Below are 23,463 nucleotides of genomic sequence, written 5' to 3'. Positions count from 1 at the left end.
TGATCTAGTGGACAATGGAACCGAGGGTGATGTTCACAATGAAGCAGACCAAGCAGATTCAGCAGACGTGGTATGGTGATGATGGATCTGATCGTAACGTTGAAGATGATAACACTTGGCATATTGATGGCAACAAAGAAGGCGAGGATGATTTGGGGTAAGAAGAGGGTGGAGACTCAGGACAAAATGAAGACATGGATCAGGGGGATGATGAAGATTGGCATGACAATGGAGTTGACTCTGGAGGAGATGATGAAGATGATGATTTTCAGCATGGTGATGGGGAGGAAGGAGATGAACCAGATAATAATTACCGGGTAAGTCAGCATCATGAATGAGACCAATTTATGTACCATATTTCCTCTATTATAGAAATAAACAGAAGCACACTTAAACCAAACATTGCATTTATTGCATATAAAAATGTTAACATATGACTTATTTTGACCAGAAAATTGCTTCTGTCATTTACATAAGCACATGCCCTTCTAATAGAGCAAACATGGTGTTTGGTTTTTCTATGCACTGTAACTGTATGAACTGTCTACTCATTTCACGACCTTAACCTTAACAAAAGAAAAGCAGATTAAAATATTTTCTTACTTCAAACATACATGTACCATATTTCCTCTATTAGAAGTGCACCTTGGGCCAAAAATTTCATTCTTTGTATACAAGACTTTTAAAATATTTATACTTATTTTATTTTGACCATAGAAACACATCTGACATTTACATAAGCGTATGCACTTCTAATAGAGGAAATACGGTATGTACGTATATATTGATATGAAAACATGTTTTTAGCTCTGTTACAAAACTGATATGTTGACTTTCCTCATAAGTGTCCGTCCATTCTTGAGCTTTTCATATTTTTGACCTCTCCAAATTTGCAAATCAGAATCCTGTCTTATTATCTGAGCATGTTCCTGGGTGGTCCTTTATAAGTCTTGTTTATGTGCAAATTTCTATTATTTGCACATATATTTGTGAGACCGTTCTTCATACATGATGACAATATATGCATAGTCGTAGCCAGTGAGTGGTCACTTAGTGCTCGCCTATCTAATAGTGTCAGAATTAATGTTCATATAATAAAAAATTATGGCTCAACCAACTAGAAACAGTCCATGTCTGATAGGTGCAGCCACATGTTTATCGAAGGCTCTTTCTGATTATCAGCCCCGTGACTAATGTTACACCTTTCTGATGCTCACTGTTTTTTGTGTGTGTGTGTTTTGTTTTGTTTTTGCCTTTTTTAGGGATTCAGCCTTGAAGATGGAAATCTTCAATTTATCCAGATGCACCCATCACCTACTGCTGATAGTGTCCTATGTCTTGTGGGATGGTCTTTCTGATAGTTCTTTGGATGATCTTCTTTCTTTGATGAATATACACTGTCCAAACAGTGTTCCTACATCAAAGTATTTGCTGTACATGTTGTGTGGGCCGCTGAAGAGGAGGTACTGCTGGCCCACCACCACCAGAGGGCGCCCTGCCTGGAGTGCGGGCTCCAGGCACCAGAGGGCGCTGCCGCCTCACAGGAGCAGCCGGGATGACAGCTGTCACTTATCACCGACGACAGCTGTCATCAATCATCTGATCTTCAGTGGTATATCAGCAAGACGGCATCTCCACCTCATTGCCAAGATATCGCTCTACGAAGAGGTAAATTCTCAGCTGACTGTATTGTGGAATAACTGTTGCTTGTGTGACTTGGACAGCATTTACTCTGTTCCTTTTTTTGACGAGAGGTGGAGGTGATTTCCCACCATACGTGTTGCTGGGTGCACACGCACCCACTTCTAACTGTGTTTGCTCCTCGCCAGCAGTACCAGATCCGACACGCGTAGGCAGTGGCCACCTGGGAGTTCGGGACTTGGCGGCTCCAGTATTCCCGGGGTTCGGTGGTGGTGGAAATCGTGTGGTTCCGGTTAGACTTGGACTGACGTCTCCTGTCTTCGAGCCTGCCCACATAACACTGTGTATATTGGAGTTCATATTGTAATCTGTCGTTGTTGTTGTGCAATTTCACAACAGTAAAGTGTTGTATTTGGCCTTATCCATTGTCCGTTCATTTGCGCCCCCTGTTGTGGGTCCGTGCTCTTACACTTTCACAACAGTACAAGAGTGTTGAAGATTCAGTGTAAGAGGTATGTTTATTTCTTATTCAATCATCACTTGTACTGACCAATGTGTTTCATATAAGGGAGTTATGCTGCATTTACACATAGGCAGGACGCGTACGAATGTGTATATTTGCTTCATTCTTGGCACATTTCTGACATTCTTAAAGTGATCAGCAGCCAAGAATGTATACTTCGTGGCATTCGTGACTTGTCGTTATGTGTAAATGCAGCATTAGTCTGTGCTGTTCTAATTTGCCATGGTATGCTAGTAAATCATGTTCTTGTTGGTGTTTTTTTTTTTGGGGGGGGGGGGGGGGGATACAGATTGCATATCATTGATAATCAATGTTGCTCAAGTTTCTGTTCATTAAAAAAAACGACCATGCTGTAGCAGGTTTCAATGTTCTTATATTCATACCATTCTTCTATTTCAATTTAAGGTTCACTGTTATTGTATGGAGTGCACTGCATATCTTGGCCCCGAGAAATTGTCAAGGAATTGTACAAACTGCAGCAATGAATTCAGTGCAGACATCTCACATGCAGAAGGTATTTTTTTTTCTCAGGATGCCTGTCAAAACATAGCTGCAAAGAATGCCGAAAGTACCAGAAGTGGCAGCTGCCCTTGAAAATCGAAATATTGATGAACTCTTGAGAGAAACTAACATAAATGACATTGTTCATGGTATACCTTTATAAAGACTGCAGGATATAGCACCTCGAAGTGAAATAACCAGATGCCCCAGGTCTCTCAAAATGCAGAAGTATTGAAAAGTATCTGAATGGCGAGCTCTCCTGTTCTATTCTTTGGTGGTATTTCAGGAAATTTTACCTGCCGTGTATATGAAACACTGGTTCTTATTTGTATTTGGTATTTATGCCCTCATGAGGAAGAGTGTTTTTGAAAGAAAGGTTCGTGAGAGCAACACTTGCCTCAGGATGTTTGTTCTAATGACTGAGCAGTTGTATAGAATAAGACATTGCACTTTCAGTGTCCACTCATTGATTCATTTTGCCCAGTCACTTATCAGCACTGGCCCTTTATGGGAAACTTCTGCCTTTGTTTTTGAGGGATACAACAGGACTTTGATTAAGTGTTTCCACAGTACCCAGGAAGTTGGTTTGCAGATTTGTGAGACATTCTCTCTCATGAAGGTTATGACAGAGTTAGCAGTTAATTGCATGGAGGAGAACACTGATGTGTCTGTCCTGTATACCTCATTGGCCAGCAGACACACTAAATCAAAATGCACAAATGTGTTTTCAAATCATTTGTGTGCTCTTGGCAAAGGAGAGCAAGTTATTCTGCCTCCATCAAAGTTACTGGCTGCAAGCAGACTGACAGGGAACCAAGTGCACACTTCCGCCATTGTATACAAGAGATTTATTTTTCACCACCAGCAGCGACTATTTTCAATCTGCTCGGCATTGCAACTGCTCTGTTGCATTTACTCATGGTGTGTATAAATATGGAAGAATTGAAACTTTTCTCTGTGTTAAGTTGGGACCAGACTGCATGAGTGATGATGTTTTTTGTTTGTGTGATAAAGCAAATATCATAGTAGTAAAGCCATTCAGCATTACACAAAGACCATCATTTGTTGATGCAAGGCTCGGCTGTTCATCTGACTTTCTTGTAAATATTGACCAACATGCAGATAACCCAAATATTTGTATTTATCCAGGAGACATCCTGCAAAAATGTATTTTTATGAAATCTGATGTTTCATCTTACCTGTGCCCACTGCCTTCTCGGTTCTACTGGGATTAAGTTGTGAATTGATGGTTGCACATGAATGTTTTACATGTTAGCAGAACTTGGCCCTCTATAGAATTCTATAGTACAGTCTATAGAATTCTCCAAGTCTGTCTATAGAATCCTATAGGACAACCTGTGAAACTGTTTTAATAGATTTTGTCATTACATTATTACAAAACTACATAAGACTAACAGAACCCAAAAGGTTAGCTTACAGAAATCCTAAAGCTCTGTGAACACAGATTTTGCTATTAGACTGCAGAATGTCAAATACATGTGCTGTATTTTCTCAATCAGAAGCGCATGTGCTTACGTAAATGACAGAGGGGTTTCTGTGGTCAAAATAAGTAATATTTTAACATTTCTGTACTTAAAGAATGGAATTTGTGGTTGAGATGTGGTTCATTAAAAAAATCTCCTTTAACAGTGGAATATCCGGATAAAATGCTGAAGCCGACTTCTTCTGAAACTTCTCTGTTCTCTCACGACGTCCTGGATCAACAGAGCCTGAAATGTGGAGGTTTTAAGCTTGAAACAGGCTGATGACGCCGCCTGAGAGCGCTGAGCGACGTCTCGCACCGTGGGAAGTCCTTAAAGCGACAGAATCACCTCAAAATCTCTCATCAGCTGTTAAAATTTTCACTGAAAACCAGCTTAATTTTTCGAACCGTGTCCACTTCGATGTGTCTCACAGGTTTAGAAAAAATTTTGATCAAACAAAGCACCAGTCTCTCAGCAACTTCTCAGACAAAGGAATTCCGACGAGGGGCTGGACGACTCCTCCCACAAGGAGTGCTCACAGGCGAATGACGTCACCGACAGGCGTGGAAAAACTCACGCATGCGCACGAGGGTTCAAGCATGTCTGACGTAAAAACATATGAATGAAATCCATATAGTTTTTGAAAAAAATAAAAAGGACCTATACTTTACGGACAGACCTCGTATATGGCATATATACACTGGCGTATGGGTTGCCCTGATATAACATATGCATGTGTAGTTTCAGTTACAGATGTTATAGTAACCATTTGAAGCAAACTGCATTAATGCTGACCTGTTTGGATGTTTACAACTATACTTGTGTTTGATGAAACTGCAGTTTCCAAGTTCCATGGTTCTACAAATAAAATGATATATGTGATTATGTATATACATTTAATAATTTTGAATTTGTAATAAAAGATTGTTGAATTTGTAATAATGTTGTGTAACTTTTTTATACTTTGCCTTTTATATCTGCTTGTGTATAAGTGTGATGTGTATATACACACTTCCCAAATATATTATAGTTACAAGTGAACAAAAAATAATGTCTCCTTGCTAGTACAGTGGCATATCTTGCATAAAAATATGCAGACAAAATAAAACAATCTGTTTTTTCATCCAAATTCCACATTTTTTTTCTATCAGATAATTTATTGGCTAAATTTGAGTAAAATGCCAGAATTGATTAATATGGTGTTTCTATATGCTGGCATGTCTATAGAAACCTATAGGCTTCTATAGGCAATGGCGCCTGTAGGTCCTTATGTCTGTAGAATGCTGTCGGTCTCTATAGGCCAAGACCCCTGTAGGTTGCGTGTGTATAGGTGTTCTATAGAAAGCTATAAGACATCTACAGAATCCTATAGAAACCTACTGAACTTTTTCGTAAGGGGAATAATAAAGTGAAGGCTGTGTTGATCCGGGCAGGAATTCGCGCATCGGGACGGAGCCGCTCATGGCGCACAACAAAAAGCACGTCCGTGTTGGAAGTCTCACAGGACAATTTGTGACATGCCCAGCTGTTACACAATTTCTCGGATATTCACTCGACTGAAAAGCCACCATAAGCCGCCTGAATCTTCCGAATGGTTTCCAACACGGAAGTGCTTTTTGTTGTGCGCCATTAGCGGCTCCGTCCCGACGCGTGAATTCCTCCGCACGTCTTTCATTACAAAATCTCCTGTAACAGTGGAATGTGCTGCAAAAGTGCTGACGTACACCTCTTCCACAATTTCTCTGGTAGTCAGACGACGTCCCGGATCAACACAGCCTTCACTTTGGAAATGATCTGGTCGTTTCAGCTTGTCGATGGCCGCTCAGAGCGCGGTGCGCCCTGCGCCGCTGTGGGCCATCTTTAATCCTTTTGTAATCATCCTTAATCTGTGTGACGCCCAGAGTATCTTCACTGAAAGCCGTCTGAATCTTCCGAATGGTTTCCACCTGGCTGTCTCTCACAGTTTCTGGAGAAATGTGATTCAGCGCTGCTCCAATCGCTCAGCCATTTTCCTGACAATGAAAATCTGATGAGGGGGCTGGACCAGTGCTCACTCAAAGCCTGCCCACAGGCGAATGACGCAACCGACAGGCGTGAAAAAACTCACGCATGCGCATGAATGTTCAAGCTTGGCTGATACAAGCGCACATGATTCAAATCCATATAGTTTTTGAAAAAATAAAAAGGTCGGATAGTTTTCTAACAGACCTTGTGTGTGTGTGTGTGTGTGTATATATATATATATATATATATATATGCAATTTTTTTTGTCAACTGTCAGGATTTCCCCTGGACTCTGGTTTTTACTCTGTTTTACCAGTGTCATGTGTTTGTTTCTCCACCAGATGGCGTACTTAGTTTTGTTTTCACACCTGGATCAGATGAACGACTGATTATTGATAGACTATTTAAACCCTGACTTTCTGCTCATGAACTGCCAGAGACTTGTCATTTGTTTGTTGTTTGTCACCTTGCTTTACTCGTTTTTCCTCACCAGCTTTCATAGCATGATCCAAACAGATACCAGGAGGACCAAACCTGAATGCCACCCCATGACCCTGACTGTGTCATCCAGCTGTGCGCTCAAGACGCCGAAGCTTCCCGCAGCTTATGTTCAGGTAACACTGGCCTCCACCTCTAATTCCCGTATTAGAGCGAACTGTCTTTTCCTGGTGTTCCAGATGATTCCAGGATGGCTCCCAAGCGGACCTGGATCCTGGCTTTGACTACCTGCACAGCTACATCACTTTTGGAACTCCTTGGCTCTCAGTGTAAAGTGCGTCTCAACGACAGGCCAGTTAAGTTTCCCTCATCTCAGTGAGAGCCCGTTCTCACGCGACCTGTTTGTGACTGTGCTATGATAAAAAACTGTGCCAAGAACTCTCCCTAAGAACTGCATGAACTCTGATATCAAACCATTGAGAACCCAGCTGTATCAAGTCATGCCTAATTGGAACTGTGTTACCACATGCAGCACTTGACCTCTGACCTTTGGGTACAGCTTATAAACTATGAACAATTACTGAACAGAGAACTTTATTTCTTGAGAACTTTATTTTCTGACCCTGAAGCAACCTGTGTTAAGCCGGTGTTGACTTTTTCTGAGAACAGGGTTACTAGTGCTTTTCACTCACCCTGTGTGTCTTCCTTAGTTCCTGGTTGCTGAGGCAGGCGTTCCACCTGGCTCTGGTCATAGAATCCTTAGTTGACATTTTTCCTTCAAGACTGGCCCGGGAAACTGCAGCTCCCTTATTTCACCGCCAGGAGGCGGGCCACTCTCTATACTACAGGCATCCCAGCACAGCATTTCATTTATTTATTGTAAATAAATAGATTTTTCCTTTTGAACTCCTCTCTGTCCAATTCCCTGCGTGTGGGTACATAGTCTGAAACAGTTTGGTTCCACCCAAACCCCTAACCATAACAGAAATCTCTGGCCACAAAATGGACCCAGCGAGAGACCCCATCCAGCAGGCACTGAATCATCAAGCAGAATTCCTCAGAAAGATCCAGCAAACCATGGACACCATGGGGACCCAAGTCCAGACCCTTTCAGCTCAGGTCACGCACTCTGACACAGTGATTTCTCAGCTTGCTGCTCAAATTACACAGGCAGACACATGCATCTTTCAGCTCACACAGTTAGCCACACGACTCACCAATTCATCCACCACACAGCTCCAGGAGATTCCTCCGCACCGCAAATAGGTCCATCTTCCGCGAGCGTATTATCGGTTCCCGAGCCATTTATTTGTCATCCGGAACCCTTCGGGGGTTATGTAGAAATGTGTTTTTTGATGCAGTGTTTGCTAGGAGGTGGGTCAGTCTCTATACTGCAGGTATCGCAGTACTCCTCTCCGTGTCCAGATCCCTGTGTGTGGGTCCATAATCTGAAATGGTTCGGGTCCACCAGAACCCCTAACCATAACAAATACAGCCGTAATACACCCACACAGTCCCTTCGACTTCCTTCCATCCTGCAGAATAGGTGGGTGAACACAAACACATTAAAAGTCTAAGCTGAGCAGTGTAGTAATAATCCCAGAGGCAGGGAAGACCCATTCCTCCTTTCTCTTTCATTAATTGTATAGTCTGGTATTTAATTGTAGCTCTTTTACTCTGCCAAATATATGTTGCTAATAATCTATCCTATTCATCAAAATGTTTTATAGTTATATGAATTGGAATACATTGAAAAAGGTACAGGGAACAACAAATAATAGTCATTCTAATTGATTCTACCCGAGAATGTCGATTTAGAAATGGGACATTATTCCATCTTTGCAGATGTTATTTTTGAAGTTAAAGGTCCTCATCACAGCGTTTTCTTCAAGATAACTGAAAGCTTGTTTGGTGATTCTGGTTCGCGGCTGAATTGTCAGGTCGATCACAGTGTGTGTGTGTGTGTGTGTGTGTTTAAAGCCATACCATACCAACTTTATTTATAAAGCACTTTAACACAGCCACTGCTGACATTTAAATAAATAAATAAGAAGTACAATTTAATCTAAGTTGGGGCTGAAAGCCAAGGCGAAAAACAGGTTTTTAAACAAACTTTAAAAATGGGCAGTGAAGGGACCTCTCAAACAGACAAGAACAAGCTGTTCCAAAATTTAGGAGCAGCAATAGAGAAGGTCCTGTCCCCTCTGAGCTTCCTTCTGGATCTCAGTACTTCCAGAAGCAGCTGGTCAGCTGACATGAGATACCGACATGGTACATACACGGGTTAATTTGAGCCGGATCCTGCCGGAACAGGATCCGGCACCTCTTGATTTTGACCCCCCTGTGTTCCGGGACTTATTTGGGCTGATCCGGCACCTCTCGTGAAAAAAAAAAAAAAAAAATATATGAAAAACGTTTTAAAATGTATAAAATAAATTGATACATTTTATTTAAATAACAAATCTTCATAAGTTCATGTCGTTTATTAAAACTCAGCGTTATTTGAGAGTCGGAGATTTGTTGCTTGGCACACAAACCACGCCCCAACAGGAACAAAACGCAACCATCCATCCATTTTCTTCTGCTTTATCCGGAGTCGGGTCACGGGGAACGCAAACCTAGAAAATTCGCACGTGAGGAGTGCTGAATGTGAGCGCGGATTTTCTCAAATGAACCTGATATGCACTCCCAACCGTGGCTCTCTGCTCATACCCACCATATCATCTTTGCTATTCCTAAATCTTGTAGGACCACCCCTGGATAAATTCAACCCTGTCCCTTACGTGAGGTTGTGGGTGGCCAAGGGACACAGAACTGCCACAGACACATGTAGTAAAACCCGAAACAGGGAGGGGGAGGAGAATCCTGACATGCTGGTGATGTGGAGTATTTTGAACAACTAAATGGTGAGCATACTTTGCATTCGTAGGCCACCGTGCCAATCCTTAAATAAAAATGGAAGATTTGTGTAACCTTTTATAAGCTCTGATTTTTTTAAAATGTTTTACACATAGACCTGTTAAGTCCCTCCTGGTGCGGACAGTTGCATGCGCCCTGCAGAGTATAACCTAAATATTGGTTAATTGTTGTCATAATAGCATTTATAAAAGGGATGTCTGAAATTGAGGCTTTTACGTGCCACAGCTCTAGAAGTGGCCATTCACATGTTTTTCTATGCCTTCCGGGACCTGTGTACATCTCGTCATCACCATGCTGTCACATGTACTTTGCGTTCCGGTACATAATGATTTACAAATTAAGCACTGGGTACATAAGAATGAAGCTCAGAGGTAAGGCGGGGCAAGACTGTGAAGAGATTTAATAACGAACATAAGAATTTTAAAATGTACCCTAAAACATACAGGCAGCCAATGAAGTGAAGCCAACACAGGAGATACATGATCCCGCTTTCAAGTTCCTGTCAAAAGTCGTGCAGTGGCATTCTGAACCAACTGCAGACAAGAAAGTAACAACTGATTGACTCCCACATAAAGTGCATTATAATAATCCAGCTGAGATTAAATAAAAGCATGAATCATTGTCTCAAAATGCTGCCTAGTCAAGAAAGATGTCACAGTTACTATCCGTGGTAGATGATAAAAACCGGACTTAACCACAGCTTTAATTTGGCTGTCCAATTTAAATTCACTGTCCACCTTAGATCATTAATAACAGGTCTAAAATAAACCTCCAAAGGTCCTAAGGCAACAGAGGACTCACAGGGGCCACTGAGTCCACACACCATCACCTCTGTTTTCTTTTCATTAAAATTGAAAAAGTTCAAGGTCAACCAACTTTTATGTCATCTAGGCACACCAGGAGCTGTTTTATGGAACTGACATCCTTCAGCCCTAAGGGCAGATAAATTTGGCAATCATCAGCATAGCAGTGAAATGAGATCCTATGCCGTCTAAAAGGCAGTGGCCCTAGAATTAAACCCTGTTTGATGCCACATAACACCGAAGCTGCAGATGATTCAGAACCATGAATATGTACAGAAATATGAAGGGTCAAAGTGATCAAAATTAACTGAAATATTGAATGTGGTAAATATGAATGGAGTAAAACATAGATTGTGGTAAAAATGAAAGCAGTAAAACTTTGAATGTGGTGAAAATGAAAGCAGTAAAACAATTAATGTGGTTAAAAGTGAAAGCAGTAAATAGTATTAAGGGTCAAAGTGATCAAAATGAATTGAAATATTGAATGTGGTAAATATGAACGCAGTAAAACATAGACTGTGGTAAAAATGAAAGCAGTAAAACTTTGAATGTGGTAAAAATGAAAGCAGTAAAACAATGTGGTTAAAAGTGAAAGCAGTAAATATTGAATGTGGTTAAAAAATCAAAAGGGTAAAACTGGACCTGATAAAAAGTGTTAAGTACTAAACATGAAAATGAGTGACGTAAAAAACATCTGATTAATATTGCCCCTTTGAAAATTACAATCGTTAAATTTGGATGCCATTAAAATCACATTATGGTAAATATTAATCTTATAAATATTATGTCTTAAAAATATAACATTGGCTAATTTAATTCACTGCCTCGATTTTAGTACCTCTGCTTTACCCACTTGAATTGTATCATTTGCTGTACTCGAATTAATGTTGAATGTTTACATTCACTGCCTCAATTTTAGCAGGTCCACTTTACCGACTTGAGTTTTATCATTCACCGCGTCAACTGTGCAATTTTGCTCACTTCCGCTGGATCGGAATACGGCAGCAGCCATTGTTGCGACAGCAGAAATTTGTAGTCCAGAGCCACTGCGCATGTCACTGACCGTAGGGTGGCGCCCAAATGACGTTGTTTTATACGTGACACAAACAAACAATGGCGGACTCCGTGTGTTTGCTGCTCTGTGAGTTTTTAAGAGAAAGTTGCTGGCGACGAGACGAAACACGCTTGAAAAGTACAGAAGACTTTGGGAATTCATACAACAATATGAAGATGAGACTAGAGACGAAGAGACAAAGCATGACGGTAAGCCAATTGTTAGCTCATAAATAAGTAATAACTGCAGGCTGTCGCTATTAAGTATTAAAACTGTGGTTGTCAAAATAAAGCGTTAATTTAGATTAATTAATTACAGCACCTGTCACACTTTGCTCCATTTTGTTTAGATGTCAGTGACTTGGTCTGTAAATGAAGACACGTTTCTGAGAGCAATAAATGTGTTGGATGTCAGTACTTTTTATACTGAAGTAACTTGCTTTGATAACTATTGTTAAAAATCAAACATGGGAGTTTGTGCGTTTACTGATGTTCATGCACAAAATGTTAATTCAGTTTTAATGACCGTTAATTAACGTCGTCACTGAACTCAAACAGCATTAATAACATTTGGTTTGTTTTTCATCCAGATTTTAATGTTCAGTGGACAAATTTAAATATGAAATCTCATAAGATAATTATTAAAGGCGTCATATTGTGCAGAAAGAATCAGCTTCCAAACTCCCACAATTGTTTTTATAGGCATTCTTTATAATACAGCCTTTTATTGTCATTGTACACATAAATACAATGAAATTTGTCTGCATTTAACCCATCCAAGTTACAGTTAGACACTTCTCCCAATTTAAGATCAGTTTACCTGCTTGATGTGTAACAGAAATAACCCACACCCTGTTTACCAGATTATTAAATGCGCCAAACACACAGATTTTTTTTAAATATACCTGCAATTAAATGATTCATTTAGATTAACTAATCACAAACCCTGTAATCAACTACATTATTTTTTTTAATAACCTGACAGCACTAATTAAAATATGTTTGCTGTATGTGTGTGTTTCAGATGGTTTTCTCAGACACCGCTGAAAAAGTTCATGTCACGGAATGGGATACCTGTCATTTGCCTACACGTCATACACCGGTTATGTTTCACTGTGAATTTTGAATAACATTTTGTACTTTTTGCTAAAATTTCTCCACTTTTGTGTAACATCAATTTGATTTGTAAAAGTTACCAAGGTTTACTGATTTAAATTAAATGCTAACAGTTTGAAAAGCCGTTGAAGCAAAATCCAGCAGTAAAATAAGTTTTACATTTAATGGGGTCATAAATGTTAATAGAAGTAAACAGTAAAACTTGTTCAAAATATCTGAATAAATTACTTCTGGTTTGGTATAAGTCATCCAGCAGAAATATACACCACAGTACAATAGTTTGTGGTAAAATGTTACATCAAACCCTAGTATAGCCAGAATTCCTTGATGTAATGGTTTTATCACTGAAGTGACTAAACCTTTTCATGTTGAATACCATTTGCTAAAATCTCAGTTTAGACATGATTATTCCAGCATCTTTGTAAAGATTTAGCCAGGTGTAATGTGCAGTGTCTTCTGGAGTAGCAAATCCCAAATTAAAATTCTTAGAAATGAACCATCATCATACCAAAACGTCAATGACAAAATATTTTTTTTACTGCTGACTCAGCCAGAAATGACAAATTATGATACAATCACATAAGTCAAAATGTTTACTGCAACTAAAAGAAGAGCAAATACCCCCCCAAATAAATAAATGCATAAATATGTGCAACACAAACTATACAAAAGTTCCATGTGTCTATAGTCCTGGGGTGGGGGCGCAGGACACACGCCCCGGTCATGCATCGCATGGATAAGCTCGCCCAGCACGTCAAGGATTGCCCGATTAAACGCAGCTTCCACCTCCGTTGCTTCTTCGAGGACCAGTCGGATCTGTCGATCACACTGAACCCAGTTCAGCTTCAACCTCAACATCGCTGGATGGACAGATTCTCCTGCTGGAACAGACTCCTTTTACTCTTGCCTTGCCAGGTTTCTTCCTGTTAAAAGGGAGTTTTTCCTTCCCACTGTCGCCAAGTGCTTGCTCACAGGGGGTCATTTTGACCATTGGGGTTTTTACGTAATTATTGTATGGCCTTGCCTTACAATATAAAGCGCCTTGGGGCAACTGTTTGTTGTGATTTGGCGCTATATAAATAAAATTGATTGATTGATTGATATATATATATATATATATATATATATATATATATATATACACACACACACACACGTACGTACATACAGAGTGACCCCCCCCCCCCCCCCAAAAAAAAACAAGAATTGTAGAAAACTTTCAGTTTCTATATGATCATTCTCCAGACTTTCAGTTATCTTGGTCACTTTGCATAAAAGTTATGTTTTTTCAAAATTTTGCTCCAACAAATCAGACCATTTGGAGCATAATTTGAAATTATATATATATATATATATATATATATATATATATATATATATATATATATATATATATATATATGACCTTAATCACTTTTAAGCTTTTTCAGCTGTTCTCTGCGTGCTGCCAAAGACTGGGAGATTTTAACGATTCCAATTTTCAAAGGGGCAATATTAATCAGATGTTGTTTTTTACGTCACTCATTTTCATGTTTAGTACTTCACACCTTCCATTTTTATCAGGTCCAGTTTTATCCTTTAGATTTTTTTAACCACATTCAGTATTTTATTTGTCTAATAGATTACAATTTGTTCATGTAAATGGGGAATCTTCTTCACAGACTAAAGTTAATTATGGAGTTCCACAAGGTTCTGTGCTAGGACCAATTTTATTCACTTTATATATGCTTCCCTTAGGCAGTATTATTAGACGGTATTGCTTAAATTTTCATTGTTACGCAGATGATATCCAGCTTTATCTATCCATGAAGCCAGAGGACACACACCAATTAGCTAAACTGCAGGATTGTCTTACAGACATAAAGACATGGATGACCTCTAATTTCCTGCTTTTAAACTCAGATAAAACTGAAGTTATTGTACTTGGCCCCACAAATCTTAGAAACATGGTGTCTAACCAGATCCTTACTCTGGATGGCATTACCCTGACCTCTAGTAATACTGTGAGAAATCTTGGAGTCATTTTTGATCAGGATATGTCATTCAAAGCGCATATTAAACAAATATGTAGGACTGCTTTTTTGCATTTACGCAATATCTCTAAAATCAGAAAGGTCTTGTCTCAGAGTGATGCTGATAAACTAATTCATGCATTTATTTCCTCTAGGCTGGACTATTGTAATTCATTATTATCAGGTTGTCCTAAAAGTTCCCTAAAAAGCCTTCAGTTAATTCAAAATGCTGCAGCTAGAGTACTGACGGGGACTAGAAGGAGAGAGCATATCTCACCCATATTGGCCTCTCTTCATTGGCTTCCTGTTAATTCTAGAATAGAATTTAAAATTCTTCTTCTTACTTATAAGGTTTTGAATAATCAGGTCCCATCTTATCTTAGGGACCTCGTAGTACCATATCACCCCAATAGAGCGCTTCGCTCTCAGACTGCAGGCTTACTTGTAGTTCCTAGGGTTTGTAAGAGTAGAATGGGAGGCAGAGCCTTCAGCTTTCAGGCTCCTCTCCTGTGGAACCAGCTCCCAATTCAGATCAGGGAGACAGACACCCTCTCTACTTTTAAGATTAGGCTTAAAACTTTCCTTTTTGCTAAAGCTTATAGTTAGGGCTGGATCAGGTGACCCTGAACCATCCCTTAGTTATGCTGCTATAGACGTAGACTGCTGGGGGGTTCCCATGATGCACTGTTTCTTTCTCTTTTTGCTCTGTATGCACCACTCTGCATTTAATCATTAGTGATTGATCTCTGCTCCCCTCCACAGCATGTCTTTTTCCTGGTTCTCTCCCTCAGCCCCAACCAGTCCCAGCAGAAGACTGCCCCTCCCTGAGCCTGGTTCGGCTGGAGGTTTTTTCCTGTTAAAAGGGAGTTTTTCCTTCCCACTGTAGCCAAGTGCTTGCTCACAGGGGGTCGTTTTGACCGTTGGGGTTTTACATAATTATTGTATGGCCTTGCCTTACAATATAAAGCGCCTTGGGGCAACTGTTTGTTGTGATTTGGCGCTATATAAAAAAAAATTGATTGATTGATTGATTGATTGATTTACTGCTTTCACTTTTAACCACATTAATTGTTTCACTGCTTTCATTTTCACCACATTCAAAGTTTTACTGCTTTCATTTTTACCACAATCTATGTTTTACTGCGTTCATATTTACCACATTCAATAGCAGAGAAGCTTGAATCTTCGACTGGACTGGGTTGCTTGACACGAGGACGTTTCGCTTCAAATAGCAGAAGCTTCCTCAGCTAAAATTCTTGCTCTGGTGGTCTGACTTCTGTCTTGACTCTTGTAGAGAAGAATAATTTATTTCTCATGGTCTGAGAGTCCTTTAGGTGCCTTTTGTTAAACTCCAGGTGGGCTGCCATGTGCCTTTTACTAAGGAGTGGCTTCCATCTGGCCACTCTACCATACAGGCCTGACTGGTGGATTGCTGCAGAGATGGTTGTCCTTCTGGAAGGTTCTCATCTCGCCACAGAGGAATGCTGGAGCTCTGACAGAGTGACCATCGGGCTCTTGGTTACGTCCTTCTCCCCTGATCGCTCTGTTTAGACGGGTGGCCAGCTCTAGTAAGAGTCCTGGTGGATCCAAACTTCTTCCATTTACAGATGATGGAGGCCACTGTGGTCATTGGGACCTTCAAAGCAGCAGAAATGTTTCTGTACCCTTCTCCAGATTTGTGCCTCCAGACAATTGTGTCTCAGAGGTCTACAGACAATACCTCTGACTTCATGCTTGGTTTGTGCTCTGACATGCACTGTCAACTGTGGGACCTTATATGCAGACAGGTGAGTGCCTTTCCAAGTCATATCCAATTAACTGAATTTACCCCAGTTGGACTTCAATTAAGCTGTAGAAACATCTCAAGGATGATCAGAGAAAACAGGAGGCACCTGAGATCAGTTTTGAGCATCATGCCAAAGGCTGTGAATACTTATGTACATGTCCGTCCATCCATCCATTTTCTTCCGCTTTATCCGGAGTCGGGTCGCGGGGGCAGCAGCTCAAGCAAAGCTGCCCAGACCTCCCGATCCACACACACCTCCCCCAGCTCCTCCGGGCGAACCCCAAGGCGTTCCCAAGCCAGCCGAGAGATGTAGTCCCTCCAGCGTGTCCTGGGTCTTCCCCGGGACCTCCTCCCAATGGGACGTGCCCGGAACACCTCTCCAGCGAGGCGTCCAGGGGGCATCCGGGAAAGATGCCCGAGCCACCTCAACTGACTCCTTTCGAAATTTGTAAAAAAAAAAAAAAAAAAAAAAAAACTTTTTTCATGTTGCAGGGCTGTGAAATGAAAACTGAAATCCAAGGAAAATTTGCGGGGGGGGGGGGGGGGGGTACAGCTCCCCAGGAGCTGGGGTCTAGGGCCCTGTGGGGCCCCAGAATTAAATTTTTATCTGATACTTTTTCAGCATCTCCTGGAAGAACAAATCTCAAAATTAGTGGATATTTAAATGATCCTACATTCAACCTTTTATTTGACCTGTCAATGATGTTGAAGTAACAGAATATGGCGTGGAAGTAGGACCTGGAATGATTTTCCTTTTAATTGTAAACCAAATTATGCATTAACTCAGAACAATTAAATTACATGAAATTCTTGAAGACTGAAAAGAATAGAAAAAGCTTGTAGAATATTTGGAAAATCATGGTAAAATATCAATAACATACCTTGTAGTAAAAAGTCACATATTCTTATTTTTCATGCAGCCTAAATCCATTCAAAGCCACAATGTATTTTTTACAATGAAAGAAAGTCTAGATTAGTGAAAAAAGTCACATAATCTTGTCTAAAATCCTGTTTGAACAGCAGAATGTTTATTTTCCAGGGAGATAAAAAAAAAATCTTACCGTGTTTCCTGAGAGAACACAGTTTACTTTTCCCATTTCTTTTATCTTTCAGGTGTGTTGATGAAGCCAGCGACGATTCCACGGATTCTTGTCCTTATAAGACTTTTTCAAACAGTCTTTCTTGCCATCTTCTCTCTGTGCGACGTTGGCCCGTGACACAGACATGCTGCACAAATCATATTTTAAAAACTTGAAAGCTCTAAAAGTTTGGGACGTCCACATGCTAAGTGTAGCTTAAGCGCCTCACAGGAGCAACACAGCGTTGCCGCAGCAACCAACCAGTCCTGCTTTACGACAACTGTCGTAACAGCTACACTTCTGAGTGGCAGTTTTCCTCCGTGAAACTCCAAGGATCCGAGGAAACTGATTTGTATCTGTAACACACAGATCAGTTTCTGCGGACTTATAAAACTTACACGATGTTGTTAAAAAGAACGCTTTGTGATAAGCATTTTAAAAACTCAGTGATGTTCACGATTAAAGAGTACATCACTAACACCCCATCCCCCCGCGGAGTTTTCACAGCCCTGATGTTGTCATTATGGATATGTCCTTCATGTCCTTCAATGCGCATATTAAGCAAATATGTAGGACTGCTTTTTTGCATTTGCACAATATCTCTAAAATTAGAAAGGTCTTGTCTCAGAGTGATGCTGAAAAGCTAATTCATGCATTTATTTCCTCTAGGCTGGACTATTGTAATTCATTATTATCAGGTTGTCCCAAAAGTTCCCTGAAAAGCCTTCAGTTAATTCAAAATGCTGCAGCTAGAGTACTGACGGGGACTAGAAGGAGAAAGCATATCTCACCCATATTGGCCTCTCTTCATTGGCTTCCTATTAATTCTAGAATAGAATTTAAAATTCTTCTTCTTACTTATAAGGTTTTGAATAATCAGGTCCCATCTTATCTTAGGGACCTCATAGTACCATATCACCCCAATAGAGCGCTTCGCTCTCAGACTGCAGGCTTACTTGTAGTTCCTAGGGTTTGTAAGAGTAGAATGGGAGGCAGAGCCTTCAGCTTTCAGGCTCCTCTCCTGTGGAACCAGCTCCCAATTCGGATCAGGGAGACAGACACCCTCTCTACTTTTAAGATTAGGCTTAAAACTTTCCTTTTTGCTAAAGCTTATAGTTAGGCTGGATCAGGTGACCCTGAACCATCCCTTAGTTATGCTGCTATAGACTTAGACTGCTGGGGGGTTCCCATGATGCACCCAGTGTTTCTTTTTATTCACCTCTTTTTGCTCTGCACCACTCTGCATTTAATCATTAGTGATTGATCTCTGCTCCCCTCCACAGCATGTCTTTTTCCTGATTCTCTCCCCTCAGCCCCAACCAGTCCCAGCAGAAGACTGCCCCTCCCTGAGCCTGGTTCTGCTGGAGGTTTCTTCCTGTTAAAAGGGAGTTTTTCCTTCCCACTGTAGCCAAGTGCTTGCTCACAGGGGGTTGTTTTGACCGTTGGGGTTTTTCTGTAATTATTGTATGGCTTTTGCCTTACAATATAAAGCGTCTTGGGGCAACTGTTTGTTGTGATTTGGCGCTATATAAATAAAAATGATCTGAAATTGATTTGATTATGGGGTGTTGTGTGTAGAATTTTAAGGAAAAAGGAACTTACTCCATTTTGGAATAAGGCTGTAACATAACAAAATGCGGAAAAAGTGCAGCGCTGTGTGAATACTTTCCGGGTGCAATGTAAAACGTATTTCTTATTTTATACAAAACTGCAAGCGGCTGATTGAATTTTATTTCGTGCTTATGGTCATTAATGTGCAAAATTCTCATGTAGGTACTGCTGTCTACATCACGTTACACCCTGCTGGCGTGTACACGATTAATAATAGATGAATAAATAATCACCTGTACAATGTTCACCAACCCAGCTCACAAAAGTTTAAAATAACAACTCATTATATGGGATCTTATTGAATCAGGCAAACCAGGAAGGGCTGCTCAGGATCATACTCATCATACAACCACTAGGTGGCAGTAATGTATACTTTATGCCAGCTGAAACAGTTTCAGACAGGTGCACACAGATCCAGGTGGCACTCAGAGATGGTCGCTGTGGACCGTCAGTCTTCACCTGAAAATAATTCAATTTATTTTCATTTATATAGCACCAAATCACAACAGAGCTGCCTCAAGGTGCTTCACACGAGTAAGGTCTAACCTTACTAACCCCCAGAGCAGCAGTGGTAAGGAAAAACAATCCTCTTTACTGCTTTTTCTCTAAAACACACTCAGAAAATTATTTTTCTTAAATTCCATTTAGAATCACAAAGCTGATGAATTGAGGAAAATGTGTTCAAGTTGTCATTCCTGCCTGTAGAGGTCAGCAAAGGTGTGTCCACATCACAGAGCCTCAGCAGCGCCACCTGCTGTTCTGTGCAGAGAGGAGGCCAAGACTCGTTCATAAACTATCATTAAAAGCTCTATGAAAGAATTGAAAATCACAGAAATAAGAGGTTACGAGGTTACTTGTAAAAAGCTCAGGATTTTCAAATGCATTTTTTGTAAATAAGATTTAAATTATGTTTTAAGGTTTACAAATGTAGATTCTGCAATAATTTCAAACAAACTGATGTTTTATTTTTTCTTTAAATTACTGACACAAACTCAAGCTCATTAATTTCCCAAACGTGCATGAAATCTGCAGAAATGCTGTTCATTTATTTAGTCACTGAAGTTGTTCAAAAATGATTTGTGCCTCATCCTTTGCAGACTATGACTCATTACTTTCCAGTCAGTTCTTAGCACCAATTAAGTATATTTCCATGGATATCAGTGTGTTTATGGAAGCACACCTTCTAATTCATTAAGTGCACACCAACCACCCAGCAGGTGGCGCACACGTCTTAGGGATACGACAGAAGTTTTTTTTTTTCTTTTTCTTAATTGAAGCGTTTGCTCAAAGGACCCCAGTTATGAAACTTCATTCATCCATTTCCTGTACTCGCTTACTCCAATTAAGGGTCATGGGGGGCTGGAGCCTATCCCAGCAGTCACAGGGTGTGAGGCAGGTTCACTCTGGACAGGACACCAGTCTGTCGCAGCAGGATCACATATACAAACAAACACATTCACACCTATGGACAATTTAAAGTTTCCAATCCACCTGCACATCTTTGGATGTGGGAGGAAGCCCACACAAACATGGGGAGAACACGCAAACTCCACACAGAAAGGCCACAGATGGGAATCAAACCCATGACCTTTTTGCTGAGGCAACCATGCTAACCACTAAGCCACTGTGCTGCTATTAAAGTCTGCCCTTTCTGTCTGGTGAGGACCAACATATCAAGTTTTATTGTTTCTGAGTTATCTTTTAAAAAACTGGAGTCATAGAAAGAGACTGTTTTAAACACACACACCCTCTCCAGACTAACCCTGGTCTCCCCTCTTGGGTTTCGTTGAACCCTTTCAGTGAGTCACTGACGTCATCACATCTTCAGATTTCCTTGATTCACTTTCCAGAGGCATCTTCAGTCAGTGGGGCTGCTTTAAAGCAGTCTGATGGCGACACCTTGTGGCTGATCATGTTACTACATTTGTACAAATTTTTAGTGATTAAAAATAAAAATCAGCAATCTTATGTGTTTTAAACATTGAAATAATGTAAATATTCTAAAACTACACCATATTTTAGAAGCAATTTTAAGGTTAGATAAAAAACAAACAAACAAACTGGGTCCACTGTTTCATTCTGTCTTTATCTTAAAGGCATTAATGCAGCGGTGGAGCTACAGGTTTTTTTTCCTGGGGGGGGGGGGGGGGGGTATAATTTGTTGTGTGCAAATTTGAATTTCAAGTGTCCACAAAACATAAATCAGTGTTCTGACAAAAGTGTAAATCTGGAAAAACTCACAGGCCAAACAATCAAAGAGCTAACAAGGCTGATCTCCTTTAGGGGGCGCTACTCTTCTTCATCCCATTTGTCATTTCCAGCAGGTTCTGGTTCCTGGACGGAGCAGCTTAATCATCCTAACATACAAAAACAAACTGAAGAAGAAAAACATCAGCATCCTGGTGAGGTGCACACACATTACCACAGGGGGCGCTACAGGGCTGCATTAGTCAGAGACCAGGAGCAACTGAGACTACAAACAGGACTCTTAATACGTCGTGACATCTGAGCCACACTGGCGGTCACCTGAGTGCAGAGTCAGGAAACAACATTCTTCACAATCACATCTGTGCAGAGGGGATGAACAAAAAGCCTTTATTGTACCAATTTACATACTCAAAGGACACGTGATATTCATGTGAAAAGCAGAATAGGAAGTGATTCTAAATGCCTTTGTGTTACCAACATTACAAATGGACAGGTTTTTTAAAGTATCTTCCCAAAATCGTCCTGCAGCATTATTTTAAAATTCCATCATCTGAAACACACAAAGCAGCCAGAACCGACCGCTTCGTCCCGTTTCAGTGTCACCGTACCAACGCGACATCTGAGCAGGTTTAATCGAAGGGACGTTGCAGCGCTCGGGGCCAGCACGGACGGGTGCAGGTGATCTGGCCACATGTGAGATGGAACGGTTTGGCATGCGTTACCCAATTCCTGCCCTACAGCACATGAAGACACAAAGCTTTAAAAAGGCTTTTTTTTCTCTCATGATTGCAGTGTTGCATAAAAAGCGGGCTACACAGTGGGGCGGACTCAGCTTGGCGACTGTAGTACAGTGCGTTTGTGTTTGCAGTCGGATCATTAATATTTGTACAGCGTTAAGCTCGGAATGACTGAGGTCAGAGTGCAGATTATAAGCTTTTAGCTCATGTCATCTACATTAAAATCACAGCTATCAGACAGCAGCACCCCCCCCCCCCCCCCAAAAAGGGAAGCAAAAGTCCTGTGACAAGCACACTCTGATACATATCAGTTTTAACAATTTGCTTTCTGACACTGACTTCTTGGAGGGTGTTCTTGATCTGGCCAGATTAGATTTTGTGCTTGTTGGCATTCCTGAGGCTTTTATTTTGAAAGAATAAAGTTAATTGGCCACAGCTCAAGCTTTTGCTTTTTTTCTGGTGGTTTTGTGTTTTAAAGAATGATTTAATAATACAGGTACCCGTCAACTGTCCAATTACACTGAAAAACCCCAATAGATTAAACAGTGAACCATGGCGCGTGTATCGCAGCACCCCCCCACCCCAAAAACAAAACAAAACATGAAGTCTGTGGCCCAACTATCAATTATATTGTCATATTCAGAACTTTTCTTTTTATTTGTGATTACGTACAAACTTCAGACAGAATGTTCAGGACATGGAAACTCCAGGGGCCTCATTTATAACCGTTACGCACTAACTGTGCATATGAACATTTGTAGAGGGATAAAATATGAGTGGCAGCATGACAGATAATGATGTTGTGTGAGAGTGTCATAACTTGTACATTTAATTCAACTCAAGAACATGTCACACAAGCACAAACTGTATCAGAAATGAAGAAACAATAGCATTGTTAGACGTGACTGTGAGCCATAATTCCAAAGGGACTTTCAATTGTTAAATAAATGTCATCAGCAGCAGCATGTAAATGTACGAGTCGCGAACATGACAGGATTATCACCATCATCTGGACAAAGCGTCTCCTGTCTGCTCTACTGGCATCAAGCAAACTGTGTCCCTCCCACGATTTCACAAATACACATTGTTTTCAGTACCCAAAATTTATTAGGAGAGATTTTAAGACAGCAGCGTGGTGACATCACAGCAGTGCAAAGGATTCTGGGAGAATTGTAATGAGAACTGTAAACATTCTGTTCATTGGACAGTTTTAAGCTGGTTCTTGTGTTGAGCTTCTTAAAGTTTAAGTTCCATCCAACAGTGATTGAGCTCTCAAAATGAACACAAAACATTCAGCACTGTGAACAGTTGTCATGAATGATTGGATTAAAAACACTTGCGGCCTCACTGCTGCCACGTTGTTTTACCACTTGGTGCAGTTATTTATTTATTTTCTATCATTGCACTGCTGTGATTTCTGTTTCAGAAATGATTTTTTTCCTGTTCTTCCTCTCGGTTGCAGTGATAAATTCATGTTTCAGGCTTCATGTGCATGTTTAAATATTCCTGTTTTGCATAGGGCGGCACAGTGGCTGTGATGCAACAATA

The sequence above is a fragment of the Thalassophryne amazonica genome, chromosome 5 (assembly GCF_902500255.1).
Source record: "Thalassophryne amazonica chromosome 5, fThaAma1.1, whole genome shotgun sequence".
NCBI lineage: Eukaryota > Metazoa > Chordata > Actinopteri > Batrachoidiformes > Batrachoididae > Thalassophryne > Thalassophryne amazonica.
Note: the sequence above shows the minus strand (reverse complement) of the source record.